This window comes from Petaurus breviceps, unplaced genomic scaffold (genome assembly GCF_028583685.1).
Source record: "Petaurus breviceps papuanus isolate PSGF00001 unplaced genomic scaffold, PetGlider_PUasm1.0 79, whole genome shotgun sequence".
In the NCBI taxonomy this organism is placed as follows: Eukaryota; Metazoa; Chordata; class Mammalia; order Diprotodontia; family Petauridae; genus Petaurus; species Petaurus breviceps.
In genome coordinates, this window is record NW_027186523.1 from 7214315 (window position 1) to 7240319 (window position 26005).

Genomic DNA, 26005 nt, shown 5'->3' on the forward strand with positions numbered 1-26005 from the left:
TCTATCACTGTTCCAGGGCTGTGAATACTAATGATAGCAAAAAAAAAATTCACAAAGCTAACCCAACTTCACCCAAACCATATTTTTAAAAAAATAACTTCACATAGTCTCTTACTGCTACTTCACAAGCGTTCTTGTTGTCCTGTCATGTCCAACTCTGTGACCCCATTTGGGGTTTTCTTGGCAAAGATACTGGAAGGGTTTGCTATCTCCTTCTCCAGCTCTTTTCACAGATGAGGAAATTAAGGCAAACAGGGTTAAATGACTTGTCCAGGGTCATACTGTAAGTTTCTGAGGCTAGATTTGACTCAAGAAGATGAGTCTTCCTGATTGTATACCTGGAGATCTACCCATTGTGCCACCTAGCTCCCCTGCAAAGTGTTCTTCAATTCTAACCTAACTGACCTATCTCATTCCCTTCAATGTCTGTTCCAAAATTTCTTTTTCTCTTCTTCCTCAATTGCTGCACTTGTATCAGTGACTTTGCCTCTGTACTTTACTAAAAAGCTTGAGGTCATCTGACAGGAGTTGTTTTAACCCCTCTCCTCTCAAAAACTCAGCATCACCACTTCCTTCCTATTTTTCACACAAGAGATATGCCCACTCTTCACTAAGGCTAATCTATCTCCCTCTGTTCTCTATCCCATTTGTTAAAAGCTGGTGCCCAGAACTGCACACAAAACTCCAGAGAAGATCTGATCAGGGCTGAATAAAGTCTGAGGACTGGGTGAAGGAACTGGAGAAGAGAAGGCTTAGGAAGGGACATGATAACTTAAAATGATGTCATATGGAACAAGGATTAGACTTCTTTTGGGCCACATGAGACAATGGGTGGAAATTGCAAAGGGGTAGATTTAGACTTGAGATAAGGAAAAATCTTCCTAACAGAGCTAATGCAAAGTAGAATGGGCTTGGCAGTGAGTTCTCCTTTACTAGACATCTTCAAGGAATGGCCCAATATAGTATAGAGGGGATTCTTAAGATAGAGATTGGACTAGAGAGCCTCTGAGGTCCCCACCAACTCTTTCCTTTCACGATTTCCTTTTATTTCCTCTATATTGCTTTTAAATTTCTAAACTGGAAAATCTGTCTATATGCAACATTTTCATTTCCTCACTACCCACATTGCCCTAAATCTGGATTCCACCCACTCTACTCAAACTACCCTCACAAAGGTCACTAATTACCTCCAAATTGTCAAATTCAATTAATTTTTTTTCTTGACTTCTGTTTTCTATTACTTTAAAGTATATTTCTTTCAAGTCTGTTCTTGCTTTCTTCTCTCTTTATATCTCTTTCTTGGCAATTTCATTCACACCCATGGCTTCAACAGCACTTTTATACAGAGTGAATTCCAATCTACATCTATAGTCCTCCTGACCTCTCTTTTGAGTCTCAGATCCTTATTTCCAACTGCCTTCAGGATACCTCCATTGCTACCTAAAACTTATATGTCTAAAGCCAAGCACATCATCTCTACTCCTAAATCTGTTCCTCTGTCTGACTTCACTATTTCTCTCTAAAGAACTGCCTCATTCACTTTGTCTACCAAATCCACAACGTTGGAATTTTCTCGGACTCTTTTCTTTCTCTGATCTTTCATATGCACTAAACTATTGAGACCTGTTGATTCCAGCTCCACATCTCCCCCATCTGTCTCTTTCCACTGCCATTACCTCTTCCCCCTGCAATTTTTCCTATCAGCTGTCAGAATAATTTTTCTTACAGGTAGATCTTGTCATATCACTTCTCTGCTCAAACTACTTTATGATGAGTGAATTGTTTCATGTGTGTATGGTACATCTATCTCTTCCCCTTGATTTTAAATTTCCTGGAGTCAAGGCCATGTCTTACTTCTTTTAAATGTTTAAAGTACCTTGTATGGGGCTGATCACAGAGATGTCACTCAATAAATGCTTGATAAAGGAAAAAACCAAAATTCTCTTCTAGGCTTCCCATTGCTTCTTTAGTAAAAGTCAAACTCCTTTGCCTAGCTTTTGAATGAAAGCTCCTTGAGGGCAAAGACTTTCATTTTTATCTTTTTATTCCCAGTGCCTAGCACTGTTTCTGTTAAAGTACTTAATATAAATGCTTGAATGAATGAATGAAGTTTATGGTTCTATAGAATTTGGTGCCAGTTTCTTCTCATCGTACTCCAAACTGCTGACCTTCCAATACTCTATGCTCCAGCAAAATCCTGTCTACTCTTTGTCCAAATGGCCCACATGCACTGACTGTCTCCATTCATTTGATTATGCTGTCTGACTTTCATGGAAGGTCATTCTTCTTTTTCTTTGTCTCTTGAATCCTAGCTGTCCTTTAAAGCACAACTCAAATACTATCCCTTCCAGGAAGTTTTTGCTCTCCTCACTTTTTGTGAATGACCTTCCTCTTCAGTCCTCAGATCCCACTTTATTTCAAAACTCAATAATGCACTTAACAAACAATCCTCCTCATTATAACTATCTGTAGCTTATCTCCCTACTAGAACGTAAATGCCATAATGGCACAGGTAGTCATTTACATTCCACATCTCCCAGGGCTCAGCACACTATTCTGCTAACAGCAGATGCTTAATAAATGTTTATTGAAAGAATGAAGGAATGATAAACTCTCCATTTGTTAACCATAGTATTTCCTTTCAGTCTGGTTTTAATAGGTGTCCTTTTCCATTTGTGGGAATTTGGTGACTGAATTTTATTACTGTTGTTGTTATTTAGTCATTTCAGTCATGTCTGACTCTTTGTGACCCCATGGGGAGTTTTCTTGGCAAAGATACTAGAGCACTTTGCCATTTCCTTCTCCAGCTCACCTTATAGAGAAGGATGTTGAGGCAGAGTTAAGTGACTTGCTCAGGGTCACACAGATAGTGTCTAAAGTCATATTTGAACTCATGTCTTCCTGACTCCAGGCCCAGTGCTCTACCTAGCCACCCAACTGAGTTTGAGATAAAAATTCAGTATTTGAACACTAAGCCAGAGAATATTGAGGTGAGTCAGAGAGGCCATTAGAATCAATAGGATTCATCTGGAATTAGATGTTAAAAGAATAAGGGGAAGAAATCTAGTACTTTGAAGACAATCTTACTGGATAATGGATGGGGAAAATATTTGTAAAATGGAGATAATAATTCTTGCATTACCTCACAGAATAAAGAGAATTATGAAGAAAAAATAGGATATATGTACATATGTATATATACATATCTCTCTATTGCATATATGTATATATAACACACATATATAATTTCACTTTGTAAAGTATTAGAAGCAATTTATTATCATTAAAACTAGCAAAAGGCAGTTTTGAACTTATTTCTGGAGAATTTTAATTCAGAGATTACTTGGTCTATACAAATAATAATTTTTAATTATTCCATTTTTAAAAATTAAATTCAGTCTGTTGGGTATGAAATAAGTTTGAAATGGGATTTGGCATTGAGTAATTAAGAATCTAGTCTAATTTGACCTTTCTAGACTGGAATTTGTGGTTTCTTTGAGATAGTTCAAATAGAAACAAGGCATGAACCCAGGTCTTATTTTTCCCCATGAAAAACATATTTCCATATTTCAAAACAAAAACAAAACCAAAACAATCAAAAGCAAGATATGTAAAGAAAATAGAAAAATATGCAATTTGCACTTAGAGTTTATTAGACCTCTCTTTGGAGGTGGATAGTATTTTTCATTACGAGTCCTTTGGAATTGTCTTGGATCAACTGTATTGATCAGAGTAGCTAAGTCTTTCACAGCTGGTCATCACTACAATATTGCTGTTACTGTGTACAATGTTCTCCTGGTTCTGCTCACTTCACTCTGCATCAGTTCACATGTCTTCTTAGTTTTTTTTAAACCATTCTTTCTGCTCATCATTTTTTATAGCACAATAGCATTCCATCACAATTATATATTACAAGTTGCTTAGTCATTCCACAATTGATGGGCATTTCTTCAATTTCCAATTCTTTGCTGCCACAAAAAAAGCTGCTATAAATATTTTTGCACATGTAGGTCCTTTTCCATTTTTTAAATGATCTTTTTGGGATATAGACCTAGCAGTGGTATTGCTCGGTCAAAGGGTAAATGCAGTTTTAGAACCCTTTGGAATCCAGGTCTTATGACTTCAAATCCGGTGTTCTTTCCTCTATAATAGAGTTGCTTCTTTTGAAAGGAACTAGCTAAATGAATAAATCTTTTTCTTCTTAGTACTAAAGACTTTTTTTTACTAAAGAGGATTGCAATTTCTCTCTTACAAATCTGACTTGTTCTCTTGGCTGCAGTTACAATTGGCTAAATAATTTGAAAAATAGCTTTGTCTCTGGATAGATATGGTGCTGGAAAATCTGGAACACTTTTGTCAATGGAAAAGATCATTGATTTGATATATTTAAATGCATGCATGCTGGGCCTATACTGAGCATACTTGTAGCTTTTCATTTGATTAATGAACATTGTAATAGATTCTCGTGGTCTCTTTTTCATAGTTGGCTTCTATTCTAACAGCTTTGTAGACTAACACAAGGATTTCAGTGTAGTGGAAAGAATTTTATGACAGATTTGGAGCTTGAAGAGTGCTTAGAGATATAAAATCAAACGCCTTCATTTTACAGATGAGGATACTGAGGTACAGAATGCATAGGTGACTTTCCTAGGGTCAAACAGCTGGTAACTATCTGAGGCAGGACTGGATACCAGTTCTTCTAGATGCCAAGTCCAGTGTCCTGTGTCAGTCTGGAGACCTCAGCTTGGGTCCAGGCTCCACTGAGCCCAGTCCCCTATTTCCTGATGCTATTTTCAGTTGTCTTCTCATCTACAGAGCATTGTTTATGGTTTTTTAAATCAAATTGTTCTTGTTTGTCTTCTCTCTTAATAAAATGATCTCATGTTACCTCAGTGTTATATAGTGACTGTGGAATTCTGAATCGCAAATATAATATTATATTAAGCAATGGAAATCTCTTCCTGTCTCAGACGCTTTTCTCTATCCTAGAGTACTCTTATCCAAAGATTTCAAGTGTTCTATAAATATTATATGAATCTCAGTGTCCATTGATAAAGGAAGGGATTATGGTATTAAAAATCCTTTTTAAAAATAAGAGGCAAGAACCAAACTAGAAGTGAGTATCTTTGGTAAACATTTAACACTTCTCAAGTTTCACAGCAGTGCTCTTACCTTCAGAACTTGACCACTAAGTTCCTAGGTAGAATTGTGCAATCTCTTACTCTCTGTTTCTGCAATTATAAAATGGACTCTCTTCCCCTTGCTCTCCACCTCTACCCAAACCACTCACCACATAATTTAGTTACTTCTAGATAGGTCAAGGATCTACTTCTGATTTTCCTGAAAACTCCCTCTATATAAACATCCAGGAGCCACCTGTCTTTAGCAGGTGTTCCTAAAATGGGGTCTATGAACTTTAAAAAAAAAATGTTTGGATAATTCTTTCAGCATAATTGATTTCCACTGTAATCTTATTATTTGACTCTGTATATTTAAAAATATCCTGAGGAGTTCTTAACTTTCCCAGGTTGCTGAATGGGTGCCTGACATAAAAATGGTTAATACCTGACTTAGAGGGTTTCTTGAGGTTCAGAGAGAGAAATTACTTACTTCAAAGTCAAAAAGTTTTAGAGGAGACACTTGAAGCCAGGTCTATCCCTACTCTATATCCAGGGCTGTATCCACTATATAGCATTTCTCTCCAATCATTGGTAGGCCATAAAAGTGAATGTGACTGCTCATTGGAGTGCTTGAAAATGCCTGAAAAGTTCTTCAATTTCAACAAAAAAGTTCTGCAACTAGGGTAAGACAAGCGAGGTAAAGTAGAAAATTCCTTGTCTTTAGGATGGAAGGAGAAAGATTTTATATTCTTGCCTCAGATACAAAATTAGGTAGCTATGGTACCATCGCTTTCATAGACATGAAAGGCATTGCTATGGTGGCTAACATCGTATTTTCTGAATATTATCAGATTTATTCAGTGGCACCATGGAATAATAAATGGAGAGCTGGCCTTGAAGCCATGAAAATAGAGGTTTGAGCCCTGTTCCTGAGGTGTAACTGGCTGTGTCTTGAGCAAATAATTTCAAATTAGTCCTGTCCAGGCAACTCTCTAAGTCAAGGAAAGCGTTGGCATGAACTGGCAGAGTAAATTTCTTCTCCTCAGAGTTCCCTATACCAATGAAATCATGGATTTGGTACCTATTCCCTATTCTACTCTAAATCACTAGTATTCTTTTCAGAAGAACAAAAGGTCCCCACAAAATAAAAACATGATTCTCACTTAGCTATTTCATTGTGCTCTCATCTTGTAGGCACTCAAGTCCTTGGTATTGCTGGAAGGCTCAGCATCAGAAACAGCGATGCTTTTAATGAATGGAAATAACACTACAGAAAATTCTATTTGACTTGCAGCTGAACCCTCCAGTACAAGCTGATTGCCCCAATTAAAACATAAGCTCTTCTTGAAGGCAGGCAGGGACCATCTTGCTTTTTTATCTGTATTTCCAGCACTTAGCATGCTGTTTGGCACATAGGAAGCATTTAATAAAAGCTTTTGCATTCATCCACATAATCTATGTATATATATAAATAGATATTAATTCATAATTCATATAATAGACATTAATTCATGCAAAGAGAAGCAAGTAGAGCCAGACAATGTGTGCAATGACTGCAATATAAAGGGAACAAAGAAAAGTAACTAAACGATGAAAACTGAATGCTGCAAAAATATAATGTCAACTCTGACCTTCAAGAAAAGACATAAGAAGATACTTCTACTACCCTCCCTGCTATCTTCATGCCTTTGCAGAAGTCTCATAGCTGTGGGACATTTTATATCATGTCAGAACTTTCTGACGTTATCAGTAGGTCTTGCTGAATTTATTTCTCTTTTAAAAAACTCTTTGTTATGAGGGCTGGTTTTCTGGGAAGGTGATAGGGATAGAGGGAGAAATGTAGGTGATTTAAAAACAGAAGATATAAATAAATATCTGCTTTAAAAAATAACATTCCTTCTTCTCAGGAAACAACTGATTTCAGAAACTAGAATACTTCTTATATCATTCTTAATATTACTAACATCATTAGAGCATGGAGAGGGCTCTCTTTTATCTTTTTTGCTTTTTGGAGGGAAGAAGGCAGGGCAATTGGGGGTAAGTGACTTGTCCAACGTCACACAACTAGTAAGTGTTAAGTGTCGATGGCCAGATTTGAACTCAGGTCCTCTTGACTCCAGGGTCGGTGCTCTATTCACTGCACCACCTAGCCGCCCCATGGGCTCTGATATCTTAAAGGTTATGGTTGCAAAGTACAAGCTTTGGCAAATACCACTGATATGAAAATAATAGCGTATAGCTAACATTTATATAGCACTTACTACGGTATGTGCCAGGCACTGGGTTAATCTCTTTATAATTATTATCTCAGCTGATGCTCACAACAACCCTTGGAGGGAGGTATTATCATCTAAATTTTACAGATAGAGAAACTGAAGCAAACAGACGTTAAGTGACTTGCCCAGGGTCACATAGTTAGTAAATGTCTGAGGATAGATTTGAACTTTGGTCTCCCTGACTCCAGGCCCAGCTCTCTATTCACTGTGCCACTTAGTGGCCCTATCATTTGAAAAGGTCCACTGGATGTGCCTAAGGATGTCATCTGGGAACCAGTTTGAGTTTGGAGAGGCCCATCACTAGAAGGCTGGTTACCTGGAGAAAATTTTTTCAGGGCACAATTCACGAAGGCATTTTGCTTTCTAATGCATGAGAAACACCTTTCACAATTACTTCTGATTCATTGTTTATAGTATTATTCTTCAATACCTCAAAAATTATGTAAACTCTGCACTAATAGTGCAAAATTTCAGATCTCCTAAGATATGAAAGAATGCAAGGGACCCTAATCAGCAATAGTTTTTCAAAGCTATATATGTCATTTGTTATCAGATTTTTGTTTCTCTTCCTTCTTCAGTGGTGCTGGGGTGGAAGAAAGGGAAGGATGGATAAGGGTATAATCTTAAAGATGGTAATCATAGACAGTTAATGTTGGAAGGTACCATTGAGATCACGTAGCCCACCCTCTCTCCTTGGACTTTAAAGGGGAGAAAATTGGGGTTTTAGGAGAGAAAGTGAATTACCCAAAGTTTAAAAAAGAGCTATCAAATGACAGAACCAGAACTTAAAACCTGGTAGTCTGACTCCAAGTCCAGGCTCCTGCCATGATAAAGAATCAAAAATAAATGAATCAGAAATTGTTATCCATGCTGATTAGATGTCATTGAGATCATGCCCCTCCCCAAATTGCTTTGGCATGATGGACAGAGCTGGCCTTGAAGCCATGACGACAGTTCAGGTCCCACTTTTGACACATACTGACTGTGGCCTTTTCCAAAACTCTTAAAACATCAGGGTACAAGGCAACTCTCTAAGTGAAAACTGAAAAGGGTGCCAGCACACACTAGAAGAAGGAATTTGCTTAGCAGGAATTCCCTACTATGCTAATGAAATCATAGCACATATGCATACACACACACATACACGGCGGGGTGAAGAGGGACGGAAGGAAGGAAGGCAAAGGGGAAGGGGGGGTAGAGGAGAGAGAATTTCCCTAATAGATTCTGTAAGGTCAGGGAGTCTTTCATTTCTGTTTGTGGATCTCCAATAACATTACCCCAGTTTGTGCATGCTTAATATATACTAGTTGAACAATAGATGATTAAAATAATATTATTCCTCAACTACATTAAAAGTCAAATAGGTTTCTGTGGCATGATGGTGACTGTAACCTCCATTTTTGACACTCTTTCCATGTGAAAATGGGTTCACATTCTCCAAGCCACTGACTTACACAGATCCACACCACTTTGTGGGTTGAGGTCTGTGATTAGGTCTATAAAGAAGTGGTACAGACAGTACACACTATCTAGGGAATCAGCTTTGAGAGAAACCATAGAGCCCTAAACAAATGTGTGGAGCTTGGACATGACATGGTTTTTGCATATGTTGTGGTTTGTCCTTCATTCTGAAAGATGACCAGTGACATCATGAGGGTGACGTCTTGACTTGCATGTGACGCAGATTTAAGTGAGGCAGAACTGTGCAAAGTTAGCAGCCTCACTTCTCTCTTCCAATCATCGAAGTCCAGTGGCAGGACAAAAGTCAAGATGACCGACAATGCCCAGGATGCTATAATACATAAGGAGGCCAGCCACCAAAAGGAAAAGGATAAACAGCAGTGTTTTAAAACAACAAAGTAACTAATACATGGTGTCCTTGAATGCACAGTGAAGATGAACCTCTCCCTAGCCATAAGAAGGTCATGATTTCAGTTTATTTTCTAAGGAAGAGTGCATCATTGTTGTTCAGTTGTTTCAGTCATACCTGACTCTCTGTGACCCCATTTGGGGTTTTCTTGGCAAAGGTACTGGAGTGGTTTGCCATTTCCTTTTCTAGCTCATTTTACAGATGAGGAAACTGAGACAAGGGTCACATAGATAGTAAGTGTCTGAGGCCAGATTTGAACTCAGGAAGATGAGTCTTCCTAACTCCAGGTCCTGTACTTTATCCATTATACCACCTAGCTGCACCTCCCTTATCCAGGCTGTTTGGGATTGATTTACCCATACCACTAACTATACATACCTTTGTTGTCCCTATGGAACTCTCCTGATATAATTTTCTTAGTTACTTATAAGGCACATACATAAGTGAGAGAAATGATTATTTATCTCTTTATTAATAACTATTTTTAATTTTTACTTTATTTATTTTATCTATTTATTTATATTTTATCTATTTATTTATTTTTAATTTTAATTTTTAAATTTTAATTAATAACTAATTTTCCCCTTTTCTACTTCCTCATCTTGAAATCAAAGTGTGGGAAATCTCTCTCAAAGACTCACCCAGCTGAGATCTAATCAAAGACAGTAAAAGAAATTCTAACTTTAGGCAGATGGGTGCATTCCTGCTTATTTTGTTTGCTCAGACAGGTCTGGAAAAATGTGGGTTCTTCCTTTTGTCAGACAAGTGATATGGAAACTGGTAAATCTCTTGGACCAAGACTTACACGGTATACCCCAAAGCCTTCACTGTTATATAGCCCATCTCCCATTATAATGTTCATTCTCTCATTAATTGTTAATCAGTTGGAGTTGATTGTCCCCCTCAGAAACAGTTCTCCCAATGGCATATAAACTGTGAGCCCACCTCAGTGAGGGGTCTTTGATCTAAGAGAGAGATAACCAAATGACCATCCTTTTATTAATAAACATGCTGCCATTATTAATAAAATGATTAAATGACCCAGAACTTATGTCTCTTGAACTTTTTAAACATCACATAAGTATATATTCAAGCAGCCTAATTGTATTTTTTGTATAGTACAGGTCTGACCATATTACTTCCCTATTTAATAATCTTCACTGATTCTCTGTTACCTCCAGGATTCAATTACAACCTCGCCCCAACATACCTTTCCAGCTTTATTATACATTTCTCCTGTTCACCTATTCTATGGTCCAATCAAACTAACTTTGCTATTCTTCACCCATGACTTTCTATCTTTTGCAACTGAATCTTCACTGACTATTCCCTTTGCCTGGAATGCACTCCATCCTCTGCCTCTTAGTATTCTTTTTACATGCAACTCTTCATCCCCCTAGCTGGCAGTGCCTTTTCCATCCCCCCCCCCCCCCCCAACTGTTCCTCAGGACTAAAACAAAAACAAAAAGCCAATAATCTTGTGTTTCTTTTGTATATTTTCTATATGTAGGTGTTGTCTCACTTCAACAGAATGTAAACTTATTAAGGCAAAGAACTGTTTCCTTTTTGTCTCTCTACTTCCATTGCATATTAGTGTCTGGTTCAGAATAGGTAAGTGAGGGATAATTTGCAGTGAAGTTTCCCCATTCTGAACATCCTATATACATTCTTATTACTTCCTTATACTTTGTAACTAAGTTCAGTAGCATTTCCCCATATATATGTGTGTATTTATATCTATCTATCTATCTATCTATCTATCTAGGTCATTGTGTATTTCAAGGTAATGTAAGAGCTATTGAGTATTGATACAATTGATTGGATTAACTATTGATACCAAATTAGAGGTGTTTTTAGTTTGGGGAAAGGAATGGTAGTGTGAGAAGTAGCAAAGGGTTAAGTTTCTATAGAACTGCAAGAATTGCTGAAACAAGACTACTGATAAAAAGTACCAGATAGTAGCCTTGGGAAGAGTTGAGGCAGTAGCCTTGGGAAGAAGTTGGGTTCCCAGTTCCCAGAGAACTCCTAGATAATACTAAAAATGAAATAATGTAGAATAAAAGGAGCTGGCAGCAGCAGGTGGATTTGACCAATCAGAAAGTGGACAGAGGCCTTGGGACACTCAGGCCCAGATAAGGACCCATCTAGGTTGGACTGAAGGGGCTTCAGAATTCTGGGGTTGTTACTGCTCTTACGTAGTGGACCTCATGTATAATGTATGTTATCTAACAAAATTAGAGCCTCATTAGTAATAATTATGGTCATGGATTGAGATTGCTTTGTGTTGATTGGTTGGCATTAATAAGAAGGTTGTGATCTTGCCTTACCAACCAATGGTAAGGTGGGACAGCTGAGAGGGTGTGAAATTCCCACAATAGGGTTTTATAATCATGCCTTTGCCTTCTGTAGGGTGCTTCTCCCTTCTGACCCTTTGTCAGATTGGGGATGCCTTTTCTTGCAAGATCATAATAAACTCTTTTCTACTTTCTACCTAAAGAAGCCTCTGAGTTTAATTTGGGCAAGGGTCTTTACTGTCCCACAGAGGTATTTAATAAATGCTTGACTTACCATAGTTCTTGTCAAATACATAAAAGCCCAATATTTGGGCATACCTTTAGGTTTTTTCTTTAATTTTTTTTCATTTTATCTTTTGATTAACAAACATTTGTTTTCTCTCCCTTTAGAAATGACAAACTTATGCTGAATATGCATAGTCAAGCAAAATAAATCCTCAAATTGTCCATGTCCAAAAATGTGTCTCATTCTGTATCCTGAATTCATCACCTGTCAGGATAGCTTAGCTTATCCTCCCTCTTCTAGAATTTGGTTGGTCACTACATTGCTCAAAGTTCTTTAAATCCATCAAAGGTGTCTGTCATTATTATAGAAATTGTTCTCCTGGTTCTGTCCACTTTACTCTGCATCAGTTCATACAGGTCTTCCTAGGTATCTCTAAATCTATCGTTTTCATAATTTCTTATGACACAATAAGTATTCCATTACATTTATATAAAGTACATAATTTGTTATTCTATTCTACAATGGAAGCGTACCTTCTTAGTTTCCAGCTTTTTGTCACAGAGATACTATGAATATTTTTTGTATATAAAGTAACAATAATAATAGCTAGTATTTGTATAGCACTTCAAGGTTTGCAAAACACTTCATAAATATTATCTCATTTTATCCTTGGGTGGTAGGTGCTATTATTATCCCCACCTTACAGGTTAGGAAACTGAGGCAGAGGCTGAGTGACTTGCCAGAGTCACATAGCTAGTAAAAGTGTCTAAGGCCAGGCACTTGATTTTCCTGACTCCAGGTCCAATGCTTTTCTCTTTCTTTGATCTCTTTGGGCATAGGCCTAAATAGAGGCATAACTATATTATAGGGTATGAACAGTTTAAAGACCACTGGATTTTCAAAGGTTTGCTGACCCTGTCTTAAGGATAGTGCTTACCACATGGCAGAAAGGTATGAATAAATATCTTGCCATTTACTCATCTCACTAACATCTACCTCTTTTCCTTTTGTCCTTTCCCTTTGCAGACTGGAGCTGCAAACTTTAACACTAAAGAGCTGATTTTCAACAAGTTTATAAGGCTGTACAGCTATCCCTTCCACATCATAACTTTCCCCATTGTGGTTTTGACATATAATGGGTTGGGATAAGAAATTAGAAGGGAATTTTGGAGGGAGTTTTGAGGAAGCAAGAGATGATACATGAAGAATAGCAGACAACAAAGTAAAAGTTTAGAAACTCAGAAATGTATAAAATATGTATAGTATTGTATAACATCACCCAAATTTTATAATAAAGTATCATAAACACTCCATAAAGGAAAACAATTGAGACTTATTCTCTGGCACAAAGGGAGGGCCCCCATAAATTTTCCAGATCACATAGTGGCACCCCTAACCCCTGTGATGTAGAAGGGATAACTGTATTGTTGACTAGAGACTTGGAAGCTTCTGATAACACTCTATCCCCTTTCAAATGATTGCAATCTTCAAGCCTGTGTTCCTGTTTCTGGATTCCTAAGTCTAGGAGTAGGAGCTACCCTAATAACTAAGAACTAGAATAAAAATATAAGTGATAATGAAAGAAAACTCAAATTTACCTGGCACCGAACTGACCACTACATGAATAGGTCAAACAGGCTTGGTCTCTACCCTCTGGAAGTTTACCAGCAAACAACTAGAGAAATCCTCCCGTGTATCATCTACCTTAAACTCCGCCTAATTTATCTACTTCTTAAATTCAGATCTTTAGATATCTAGTTTGCTTAAAATGAATTCTGCTAGCTAATGCAAAGGCTAATTACCAAGGAAAGTGTCTCAGATTAGTGGGTCTGCAGTAAGTCCCTGCTCCCAGCTTGGCCCAGAAGAATTTAAGAGAGGTTCTGGCAAGAAGGTTCACAGTTTCATGACTGTGAGAATCAAAGCCCCAGGCTTCAATGGGCACCAGAAGCAGTCAATATGGTAGAAAAGCCATAAGACTAGGGGTCAGGTGGTGGGAATTTTAGTGCCACCTCTGCCAATACTGACTGTGTGACTTTAAACAAGTTACTTAACCTTTCTGGGCTTTTAACACTTTCAGCTGTATTAGGAAATTGGATTGGAAGATTTCCATGAGCCCTTTCTACTCCTATATTCTAAGATCAATCTTCATTGGTCTGAGGAAGGATGTATATACAAATTGAACAGTGAAAAGTCTCTGTTTACTCTGTGGGCTTTGGGATTGGGAGTTGGACATTCAGGTTTTCACAAGTAGAGAGCATTTATGGGCTGCCGCCAGTCTACTCTAAGGTAAACATTATCTTTTGCCCTTCCCCTGATGTCATTCTACAAATGCCTATGGCTTTCCCCACCCCCATTCTTCTTATCATCCTATGACTGTGCATAGTTGCTCCTTCACATGAAATAAAGAATCAGCTCCTTAAACAACGCAAGAGAGATTTTCAGTGTAACTTAGAATCTCTTAAGGCCCCCTGCTAATTCAGCATATCTTTTCTTTTTTCTACCAAAGTCATTCATCATTCTTATAAATCATTGGATAGATATGGGAAAGAAAAACTGGATGTAATTCTCTTTGTAAATCCCTCATGTAATCAAGGACATTTTAAATGGGAGATTTAAATTTTTAAAATAAAAGATTGAGGAAGGAGACTGTGATTTTCATGGTCTTAAATGAAGAAGTAATTTTCCTCATTTTCAAGTATAGATTTGATTTTGGGCAAAGCCAACAGAAAATAAATGTGGAAACACACTGCCTGCCTACAGTTGTCTTCTGAATTTTCATAGTCAAACCATACCCTAAAATGCATTTGGGGAAACTGTTGGAAATAAAAGAACTTAAAGTTGACCACAACCATGGAGAAGTCACCTGAAGTCAAATAAAGCTTGAATTAAGGAAGGGACTGTCATCTAAGACTGACTAATTCAGTAAAAAGCTTTTAGAGAAGTATTTACAAATGTATCATTTCAGATATACAGGAGGACTTTTAAACTGGAGGATATTAATCCTTAATTTAAAGGCAGGAATATTCTACCATAAAAAGTTTATGGTGAAATATTATAAGCCAATTGTTTTGCTTAAGGAATGCTTTTAAGATCAAAACATCTAGCATTCTTGAATCCCAGTTACAGACTTGTACCCTAAGCCTCAGACTTTGGACCAGATCCATAAAGGATTTTAGGGAAAACAACTGCTTTATTGCTGGGTAAGGAAGGATTTGGCCTCCTAATATATTAGCAGTAGAGAAGGTTAATATTGGACCCTCATAGAACACAGGGCCAGAAGAAGTGAGATGGCAGGGGGGTGGGGGGGGAAGAAATTGTCTGCAAATAGTTGACCCAAATGAATTCAAAGGCATGTACTTTAACAACACTAATAAAGAAGACAGGAATTGAAGCCATATTATATATGGAGAGCTCAAAGGAAACAAAGGATCTGCTTTCTGCATAGATAAGCAAAGGCTAAAGAACTGACTCTGGAAATAAAAGGTCCTGGGTTCAAATCCTACTTCTGGTGCTTGTTACCTATTGTAACTGACTATGTAGGCAAGTCATTTAATTCCTAGCTTGTTAGGGTGACTCATAGCTGGTGGAAAAGCAGACGCCTAGAACACTGGCAGGGTAAGTAACTTGCCCAGGGCCACCAAACCAGTGTGTGTGTCAAAGGCAGGACAGGAATTCAAGTCTTCCTTGCTTTGAGTCTAGCTCTCTATACTAGGGAAATTGCAGGTTCAGTTTTTATTCCCATTCTTATCCCTTTCCTTATATGAATGGTAAGAAATTGGGAAATGTAGACTAGGTCTGGAGCCAGAGTAAAAATCATGTGCATCACCTCCATCCATTCCAAAGCGGTGCTGGTGGGTTTTTTTTTTAACTCCAGAAGGATTTTAGATGACATGGACATAAGTTTCCTCATCTGTAAAATGAAGGAGTTGGACTAAATTACCTTTGATATCTTCTCCAGCTCCAAGTCTACAATCCTTTGTAGGAATAGGACTAGAAAAGATGACTTGTTTGGTGCCTTGTAAAAACTACCATCTGAAAATAATGGGATGGAAATGAAAATGGCAACAGCAAAATGTACCCCAAAACCATCCTGGAGGATTTTTCAGTTAGAAAATCGGTAGAAAAACCATAGCTTGTCTGAAGCAAATCAAAGGGAGGAGCAAGCCCAAGTTACTGTTTATCTCAAATAAATGTTTTCAAGATAAAAAAAAATCTTCTATGCAAAGCATAATTACTAACTTGAAGGAGGAGCTTCACAGCTGAGGTTTTGGGTGTAAGATCTCTGAAAACTTTTCCATCCTGTCTTTAGATGGCTTCATACAAAATCAGCAAAATAAAAGAATTAACAAGATAATTAGGCAGCCTACACCTGCTTGCAAACAATAGAACTAATATATGAGCATCAGTGGAAACTAGAGAGCTCAAACAGCTGTGGATAACCCTAAATGTAATTTGCTACTGTATCAGCAAATATTACCCTCCCTCCTGTTCGATACAGCATTTTACAATGGTAGACAGTGCATATGCAGTAGGCCAGGAAAATTATTAGATTTAAGTCTGGCAAGAAGCTTGGTCCTGGAGAAGAGCTGAGATAATGTGCCTCATTCCTTTCTTTGCAAAGGAAGGGAACTATGGATATGGAACACTGTATACACGGGAGAGCTAGGTGGTCCAGTGGAAAGATCACTGGGCTTGGAATCAGAAGATTCATTTTCATGACTTCAAATCTGGCCTCTGACACTTACTAGCTTGTGACCCTGGGCAAGTCATTTAATCCTGTTTGCCTTGGTTTCTTCACCTGTAGGATGAGCTGGAGAAGGAAATGGCAAACCACCATGGTATCTTTGCCAAGAAAACCCCAAATGGGGTCATGAAGAGTCAGACACAATGACACCACTCAATGGCATAATATCTGTCAGACTCTACTAAAGTATAGGTTGGTTTTGCTGTACTATTTTAAATAAAATTTCTACAAAAAATTCTTAGTAATAAAGGATAGGAAATAGGGGAAGGGTATATTTAGAAATGAAGGTAATGTGAAGATAAAATATATCTATTTTTTAAAAAGAAGATTTGGAGAATATAGAGAACCATGATGGAATAGCACACTTCAGTACAATAGGGCGTCATCTTGGGGTGGTACAGGGCATTCACTGGACTTGGAGAAGGAAGCCCAGGATATCCTCTTGCCTCCATAGTCAGCCAATCAACATTTATAAAGGATTTGCTAGGTGCTGTGCTAAGTGCTAGGGATATAAAAACATGGTTCCTGCCCTCATGGGGAGGAACGAGAGGGAGACAACATCCAAATAATTGTATATATAAGATATATACAATATAGAGTATAATTGAAGAGGTAAGGCATTGGGGTTTGTGAGAAAGGTAGGAAAAAGACCTAGGAAGACCACCCTTAGTCTCAATTTCCTCTGCTATTAGATAATGTTTTCATCACTTATCTCAAAGGGATGTCCATGAGAAAAGTGTTTTGTAAATTGCAGCTATGGAATTATGAGTTATCAGAATAATGAGAGTCTTAAAGCTGAGTGTGACCCAGGAGTTTCTGCAAACTGATTAGGCTGGTCTCCAAAATATTCCCTGTAGAGAATAACACACACACACACACACACCAGCATTACTAACTTCTAGAGAAAGGTAGCAAATATAGGCAGTTACCATGCCCCTGGCTTCCTTCAGGGAAGTTTCAAAATCACTAAGATTAGAGTGTAAAAACTGTTCTACTCTTGGCACAGACAGAATAGTTAAAGAAATGCAGTACATGGACCATCTCTGACACTCTGAGGAGCAGAAAGACAGTAAAAGTCAGTTAAGTTACATCTTGATAAGTACTCAGAAAAGTAACAGTCTTGGAGGTAGCAAGGTGACCCTCAATTATTCTTCCTCAATGCTATGTTGGCAGAATCCCATCATTCCCTGCCTTTCATTTAGCTGTTCATTCCCTGGGCCTCAGTTCTCCCCTTCAGTCCGTGATATTCCTAAATAATCTCTTAGCCCCACAACTGTTAGCTGACTCAGCTTCTCTGGAACAAGACAACGCTTTTGGGGAGATGTCCTTGCAGACACCTCCTGGTGGGATTGTTTTCCCAGGAAAATGATCACAACATACCATCCTGTCATCCTTCAGATGGGACGAAGACAATCTCCACTACAGAATCTCAGAGGCTTATTTATATTGTCTGCTAATCTCTTGGGCACAAAATGTGATCCTGGCTGCAGAAACAGGCTCAATTTCTAAACATTTGATAATATAGGCTTAAAAATAGTGACTGAGTTGGTTACATCTAAGTAGGCAACCTGGCTTGGCTACGATGTTTTCAAAGACCCCGCCTCACGCCCCCACCCCACTTATCAGCTGAAACGGAAATTTGGTTTAGAGGGGGAAGGGTGGTTGTGGTCAAGGGGTGTTGGCTGCCCCAATGAATTCTAACATAGAACGAAGTGTATCTCAATTTTATTCCCTTCTGTGAATTCTTCTTCTCACAAATACTTTTAAAGGATTTACAAAACTCCTCCAGGACATAACCAACCACACTAAAGGAATAGATGATACAAGATGAAATGAGACAGTGGGGAGGATAAGAGGGAAGAGGAGGCGATTCCTACAAGGGAAATGACTTTTCCAGAGTTTCACAATTAGTAAATTGCAGAGCCAGGATTTAAACCCAGATTTTCTGACTCTAAACCTAGCTTTCACCCCCCCCCGCCCCCATGTATGTAAAGCAACATCCTGTGCAACTAACAATCAAACAAAAAGAAGCAAAAGGTTGTCTTCCTCCCCCCCCCCCTTTTTTTTTTTAATTTCTTTCTCACTCCTACTTCTTTCAGACCCTTAACCCTCTTCCTGGAAGGTTTCAAAGGCTTCGCTGCGTTTGCCTCCACCCCCCCTCCCGCCCCCTTTCCCTTAACACTCCCCTAGGCCCCTAAAGCTTTTTTCCAAAGCCAGCCCTCAGGACTCTGCGAACCGACGGCCGAGCAGGGCGCACAGAACAGCCCTGAACCCGCATGGCCACGCCACTCCCCACCCGGACGGACCTTCTACATTGGCAGAAAAGTTGGAGCCACGGGGCCTCTCTACCCTTCCCTACGCCTCCCTTCTCCTGGGACAAGCGTGATCTCACCTGCCCGGGCTGGCTAGCAGAGAGCTGGAGTGCGCTAGAGACCTGTCCTGTTAGATGGCCGGCTGCTGGACGGCTGCGCGTCTTCCTCCGTGCGCTCTACGCGAACCCCTTCTGAATGGTGCTACTTGTGCGCCCTTCCGAGCGGACAACAAGCTCAGTGCTGCTCCCCCGGCGGCCAAGCCCAGACTGGCAGCTCCAGCGCAAGCAAAGCTTGCTGCGCTCTGTGTGGGCTGCGCGCACCGCCTCTGAGGCTGAGGGGAGGGAGGTCGCTGGGCTGGGAGTTACCACTGTTTCCACATCCCCCTGGACCTTGAGGTCCTCTCCTGTGCCATCTGGGATCCTCGTCTTCCTAAGAATAGAAAGGGTAGGGTTTGAGGTTCTCCAGAGAACGGGCTGCAAACTGTATTCTCTTTTCAAGTGTTGAGTGACTTTCCCCCCTGACAGTCCCCTTTCTCCCACTCCCTCTTTTTCATGCTCTACATATTGGTCTCTCCCAGCCAGGGATGTTAGAGGCATAAAGAAATAAAACCCGCGACAGAAGTAGTTCAACTTCAAAAGGGGGTTGGAGGTGAGATGGGGTGAGGTAGGAGATACAATTTATGATGCTGTCTATGGTGGAGAGGCTCAAGTCTGGGCTTTGTTACTTGTTCCAAGTCACTAGTTAGCTGAGTGACTCAGTTTCCTCATCTGTGATAAGAGGAAGTTGGACACTAAACCATTTCAAAGGCAGAGGATTCAGCTCCAAGTCTGACACCAGATGTTCTTCATTATAATTTTTTAAATAAAAGGCATTTAATTGCAGCGTAGAGATTTAAGGTTTGACAGACTTTTTGTCTATATGGGGTGTCAGACCCTTTCTAGCCCTATGAAGATGTTTTACTTTTAATGAGCCATAGCTCAAGAAATAAAACCTAGGATCAAAGATTTAAAGCCACAAGGGACGGTGGAGGTCATCTAATCTACGACTAGAAGGGAAATAACTTTCCCGGAGTTTCACAATTAGTAAACTGCAGAGCCAGGTTTAAGCCCAGGTTTTCTGACTTTAAACCCAGTTATGTTTCATTGTACCAACCTGCTTCTGATTGCAGGCAATTCTTTCCTTTAGGATAATATCTTGGATACTGCTTCCCACCCTTACATTTAATGACTGATTTGTATTTATTTATTTATGTCTTCAGTTTACGATTTACTGACTGTGGAACCTCTGTTGGGATCCTGTTGCTTCTTCATCATTGACTTTTAAACTTTATGCCTGAATACTTTAAGGACAAGATCAATTGAGAAATAATTTTTGTATATATCGATAGAAATAGTATATTATTTGATTCAGGAGGTAGTATTTCTGGCTATTTGTCATACAAAAAGGATTTTTTTTGAAGCACCATAATTAATAATCTTCATGTTACTATTTTTTTTTAGAATGTGCTTAGACTAATCTGAGAAACAAAAATAATAATCCAAAAATAAAAAAAAAACAACACAGGTTATATTGTTATGATGTTAATAGCTAGCATTTTAATATTATGTCAACGTTTGCAAATATCTTTTGTACCTCACAACTCCCCTGCCTGTAGGTGCTGGCTATTATTATCCCCTTTGAAAGATGAGGAAACTAAAGACAGGTTAAAGTTACTTATCCAGGGTCACACACTACTAAGAGTCCGACTCAAGATTTGAACTGAGTTCTTCCTGAATCTAAGTCTAGAACTCTATCTTGAATATGCAGACCTCTAATTAGTGAACTCTGAATATAGAACTAGAAAATCATAGAAGTAGAACTAGGAGGCACCTTCAAATCATTTGCTCAAACCCTTTTCTTCTCCTTGCCCTTCTTTAAAAAAAAATACAGATAAAACCACTGAGACCCAGAGAAGATAAAGGAGCTATTCCCAGTCACATAAAAACGACATTAATTCTAGTGTTTCTTCTACCTCTTTAAATGAAACAGATGAATTAGAAAGCATAAAAATGTTATGGATGGTTATTATTCAGTTCAAATTAAACTCTCCTTTTAGACATTCAAGAGTGTTGTTGAGGTGCCTATCAGTGTCTGGAGAAGAGAATGTTTTACTTGTAAGGAACATAATGAAAATATTTGACTGAAAATTGGGAGCACAAGAGTAGAAAATACGGCAGAACTAGTGTTTTGAACATGTCCCTGAAGGCAAACCCTGACTTCCCACCACTGACCACAGACAGAAGGTTCATTCTCTTCCTAGAAGAAACATCCTCCTTCTCCCCAAATTGAAGAAAACGTGCAAGTGTGGGTAGTGGTAGGCAGCCAGCTGGCATCCACCCACACCCTAGTGGTTCTACAATTCATTGTTATTGAGTTGTGTCTGATTCTTTGTGAGCCCATTTGGTGTTTTCTTGACAAAGATATTGGAGTAGTTTGCCATTTCCTTCTCCAGCTCATTTTACAGATGAGGAAACTGAGGCAAACAGGGTTAAGTGATTTGCTCAGGGTCCCACAGTTAGTAGGTATCTGAGGCTAGATTTGAACTCACGAAGATGTGTGCACCTGACTTCAGGCCTGGCACTTCAGGGTTTTTCTTTTAGGGAATTATTTTCTTCTGTGAATTTTTGTGCCTCTTTTCTTATTTAGTCAATTCTGCTTTTCAAGGAATTCTCTTCACTGGATTTTTGTACCTCTTTTACCATTTGGCCTATTTTGTTTTTTATTTTCTTCATTTATTATTTTCTTCAGTACTTTTTTGTGTCTTCTTTATCAAGCTGTTAACTCTTTTTTTTCATGGTTTTCTTGCATAACTCTCATTTCTCTTCCCAATTTTTCCTCTACTTATCTTACTTGATTTTTAAAATCCCTTTTGAACTCTTCCATGGCCTGAGACCAATTTGTATTTTTCTTTGAGGCTTTGAATGTAGGGAATTTTGACTTTATTATCTTCTGAGTATATTTTGATCTTTCTTGTCACCATAGTAACTTTCCATGGTTAGAATTTTTTTCTGTTGTTTGCTCATTTTCCAACCTATTTCTTGACTTTAAACTCTATACTAAATTAGGGCTCTGGTTCCCATGTGGAGGAGGCATTGTCCCAAGCTTTAGGTTTTTTTGTGCATCTATTTTCAAAGGTAATTCTGGGGATCTGTAAGTTTTTGGTTCTTCCAAGGTATTATAATCTAGAACTACTCTCCTGTACTGTGCCCTGGTTTGTGAGTGATCACAAGCACCCTTTTCAACCCTGGAACTGTGACCAGGGTCCCTGCTCCCCTGTGGCCACAAGTTCTACTATGATAGGGCTCCTCCTCACACTGGGACTAAGGCCCAGGATTGAGACCCAGATCCAAGTATAGGCAATGCAACAGAGTCCTGCCCCTGGTGCCAGCAAAGGGATCCCTGTATATCCCCTTCTGACCCGTTGTCTGATCCCCTTACCATCTGTGGGTTGAGAGGTCTGGAAACCACCACTGCTGCCAATGATTCAGTCACCCTGAGGCCTGCTCCTTTGTTGGGGCCTGGTCTGTGCTGGTGTGGCCTGCACTGGCCTATGCTTCTCTCTCGTTCTGGTGCAACAGACCTTTCCTGCCCTCCCTCTAAGTTAACTTGGGCTGGAAAATTGTTTCACTCCATCTTTTTTGTAAGTTTTGTCACTCTAGAATTTGTTTAGAGTCAATATTTAAAGGTATTTGGAGAGGTTTGGGGGAGAGCTTAGGGGAGTCACTTTCTTTACCCTGTGAGCTTGGCTCCCCTTTCTACAGTAGGGTTTTTCAATGGGTTCATGAATAGTCTTAGATAGTTGCCCAAAGCAGTGATGAGTTAACTAATCTGCTTAGTGTCACAAAGCCATAATGTGTCAGACACAGGTCTTAAGCCCAGGTCTTCCTGTCTTTTCGGCAGTAACAAAATTGCAGGCTGAGTCCTTATCCCTATTCCTATATCAGTGACAGATATTTGAGGGTGGAAAGAAGATCATATGCTGTTTCCTTAATCATTTCAAAATGCTGGTGGTATTTTTTAAGTGGTAGGTTTTTTTAGCTGTCACATACAAAGCACCGTCCTTCAGTATCTCATACTTAGTTCTCCTTTGTGCCATTTTTAAATGAGCCCCAGACCCAATTTAAGCATCCTGAAGGTCTAGCCACCAGCCTCCTCTCCTTCACTCCACTCACCTCCAAGAAATGCTTCTGTTTTTGTATTTAATATTTTCTCATGGTTTTACTTTAACAACATTCATAAGGTGATGACAGAATACTCATAGTGGGTAGGAACTGTTGCTACTCAGAAGTGAGGGCACCTTTGTTTCCTGGAAGAGGAAATGGCATTTCCTGGAGGAGACCAAATATGGGTGGTTAGATTCTACTGACATTCTAAACATACTATGAGTTTTCAGTCATGTTCTATTTCACTCTTTGCTTTTTTCTGTCCTAAAGACTCTTGAAGGAGTAGGTTGGGCTGTTGAGCAGCTATTGTATATTATTTCAGCAGTGGGTAAAATGATTCTTGTTTTATGACCTAATAGAACTTCCATTGGGCTTAGATTATGTATCCTGTGAATTCCAAGTTTTTAGAGGCCATATGAGGACATTTTCTTTGGCTCATTAAGCTTGGAATTCAGAAACACAAATGTAGGATGTTACCTTATTTTTGACATGGGCTTACAAACTTGTCTCTAATGCCAATTAGAGATGTAAGATCTGCTGCGTCCCTACCCTAACAAGGCCCTTTTCTGTGAGACTGTTCTAGCTTGGGAATTTTATGGGTCAGAATGGAACCTGACCTTGTTGCTGGAATCATGTCAGAGTTGGAAATGGTGATAAGGCGGGGAGAAGGGATAGAAGTAGGAAATGTCCCAAACAAACAAGAACATTTATGGGAGTCCCCTGAGAATGTCACCTTGAAATATGGCTATTTTCTAAGTAAACAAGCCACTCATAGTTGACAAGACAATGCTAGAAGGAAGCCTCTGCTCAGATACCCAGTTAACCAATGTAGAACTAATTTTTTTTTTTTTTTTACCAATGAGGTCAATAGCCTGGATGGGCGGAGTGTAGGCTACTCTTCTCTTTTCCCTCTATACTACATCACTGGGGAATATTCATCAGCTGGTACTGGTGATCTCATCAGCTCCCATGGATTTAATTACAGTTTTAATGCTGATGATTCTTAGATCTATTTATCCTGCCCAAACCTCTCTGCTGACTTGCATCTTTAAATACTTTTTAGACATCTTGAACTGGAAGTCTTAAACTCAAAATTTCTAAAACTGACTTCATTATCGTTTCCCTTAAACTCTCTCTACTTTCATCCTTGCTCTATCTTATCACTAAGACCCAGATGGCTCTGGAGGGGAGGGTGAGGCTGGTGACTCTGTACAGCCCTCCCTCACTTAAATCCAGTTCATTTGCATGTAATGAAACCACCTTCTTGATGTCATTGTCCTCTTTGAGAAAGAAGGAGAAACAACAATTTACTAATGCTAGAGGGGGCAACATCAAACTTCTAGTCTCTAAGGCTCGAAACCTAGGTGTTACCCTCAGTTTCCCATTATCTTTCACCCCGCCACCTCTTATCTAATCTGCTGCCAAAATCTATCGAATTTACCTTTGTAACATCTCTTACAAAGATATTCTCTCTACTGACATGGCCACTACTCTAGTATATCAACATACACACTTGGATTATGCAGTAACCTGCTGGTGTGTCTGCTTGCCTCAAGTCTTTGCCCACTTCAATCCATCTTCCATTCAGCTACCAGAGTGATTTTTCTAAAGCATAAGTCTGACCATTACAACCCACTACTCAGTTAATGCCAATGGCTCCTTTTTGCCTCTAGGATAAAATTCAAAATCCTCGGTGTTCAAAATCATTCATAAACTAGCCTCCACCTACCTTTCTAGTCTTCTAATACCTGCCATGTACTTTTTGGTTCAATGACATTGATCTCCTTGCTATTTCAGGGACAAAACATTCTGTCTCTTGGCTCCAGGCATTTTCTCTGGTTGTCCCCCATGCCTGGAATGCCCTCCCTTCTCATCTCCATCTACAGCCTTTCCTGGCTTCCTTTAAATCCCAACTAAAATCCCAGCTTCTATGGGAAATCTTTCTCAACCTTCTTAATCCTAGGACCTTCCATCTATTAATTATTTCCTATTATATACATATATATATATACACACACATAGTTTGTATATGTTTGCTTGTTGTCTCCCTTATTAGATTGTGAATTCCTAGATAGTGGGGACTGTCTTTTGCCTCTTTTTGTATCCTTAGCACTCACCACAGTGCCTGGCACATAGTAGGGGCTTAAATGTTTATTGACTAATAGAAGAAATTTTTCAAGAGGCTGTACCTCAGACCAACAGAAACTTGAGTAAATTCTGTATTTTAATGTTATATTTTGAAAATGGAGAAAGGAGATCTTTTTTTCCCTTTCTTTACTTCCAGGGTTACAAATTTAGAGACTTAAATGTTGAAGCAACCTCTTGAAAATTAGAAATGATGGTCTCCAGAGACAGATGTTAAAAGTCCTGCAGCAAAAAACTGGCCTGCCTTTCATTAAATAAACATCCCTGGAGCACTGTTAACACTAGGAAGATTCTTAACAGGTTTACCATGTTATGGAGGGAAAAATCACACATACAACAAATTATATGCTGAAGAGAAATATTTTTCCCAATATATTATTTTAGAAAATGCAATCATTTGTAAGGTTCCTTGATCACTTTTGGTATTTTTAGAGTCCTTTGAGTTTTCAAAGCATTTCATCATTGTTCATTTTTTGAGGGAGGCAGGTATTATCTAGCCTTATTTAGAATGATTAAAAGATGTCATAAAGGTTACTTGTTCAAAGACTCAACCAAAGTCAGTGTTTTGACAGTGGCCTAGTATTAAAGATATATAGACAATAAACAGAAATATATGAGACCAAAAGCCATTTCCCAATAGATAAATGGTTAAAGCATATAAACAACCTTCTTGAAAGAAAAACTGTAAACTATTAGCCACCATACAAAAGAATAATCCAAATCATTAATAATTTTGAAAAATGTAACTCAAAGCAGCTCTGAGGATTCACCTCACACTCGGTAAATTGGCAAAAATTATCAAAGAATAATCAATGT

The 26005-nt window shown here is 38.8% G+C and overlaps 1 protein-coding gene across 1 annotated transcript in view; it reads right to left on the reverse strand.

The window, feature by feature from the left end:
* Positions 1-19104, reverse strand: part of LOC138175813 (protein kinase C theta type) — a 198860-nt gene extending 179756 nt beyond the window's left edge. The window contains exon 1 of the mRNA XM_069106315.1: positions 18923-19104. The gene's annotated coding sequence lies outside the window, so the exon portion shown is untranslated. The remainder of the gene's footprint in view (positions 1-18922) is intronic.
* Between the last annotated feature and the right edge of the window lie 6901 nt (positions 19105-26005).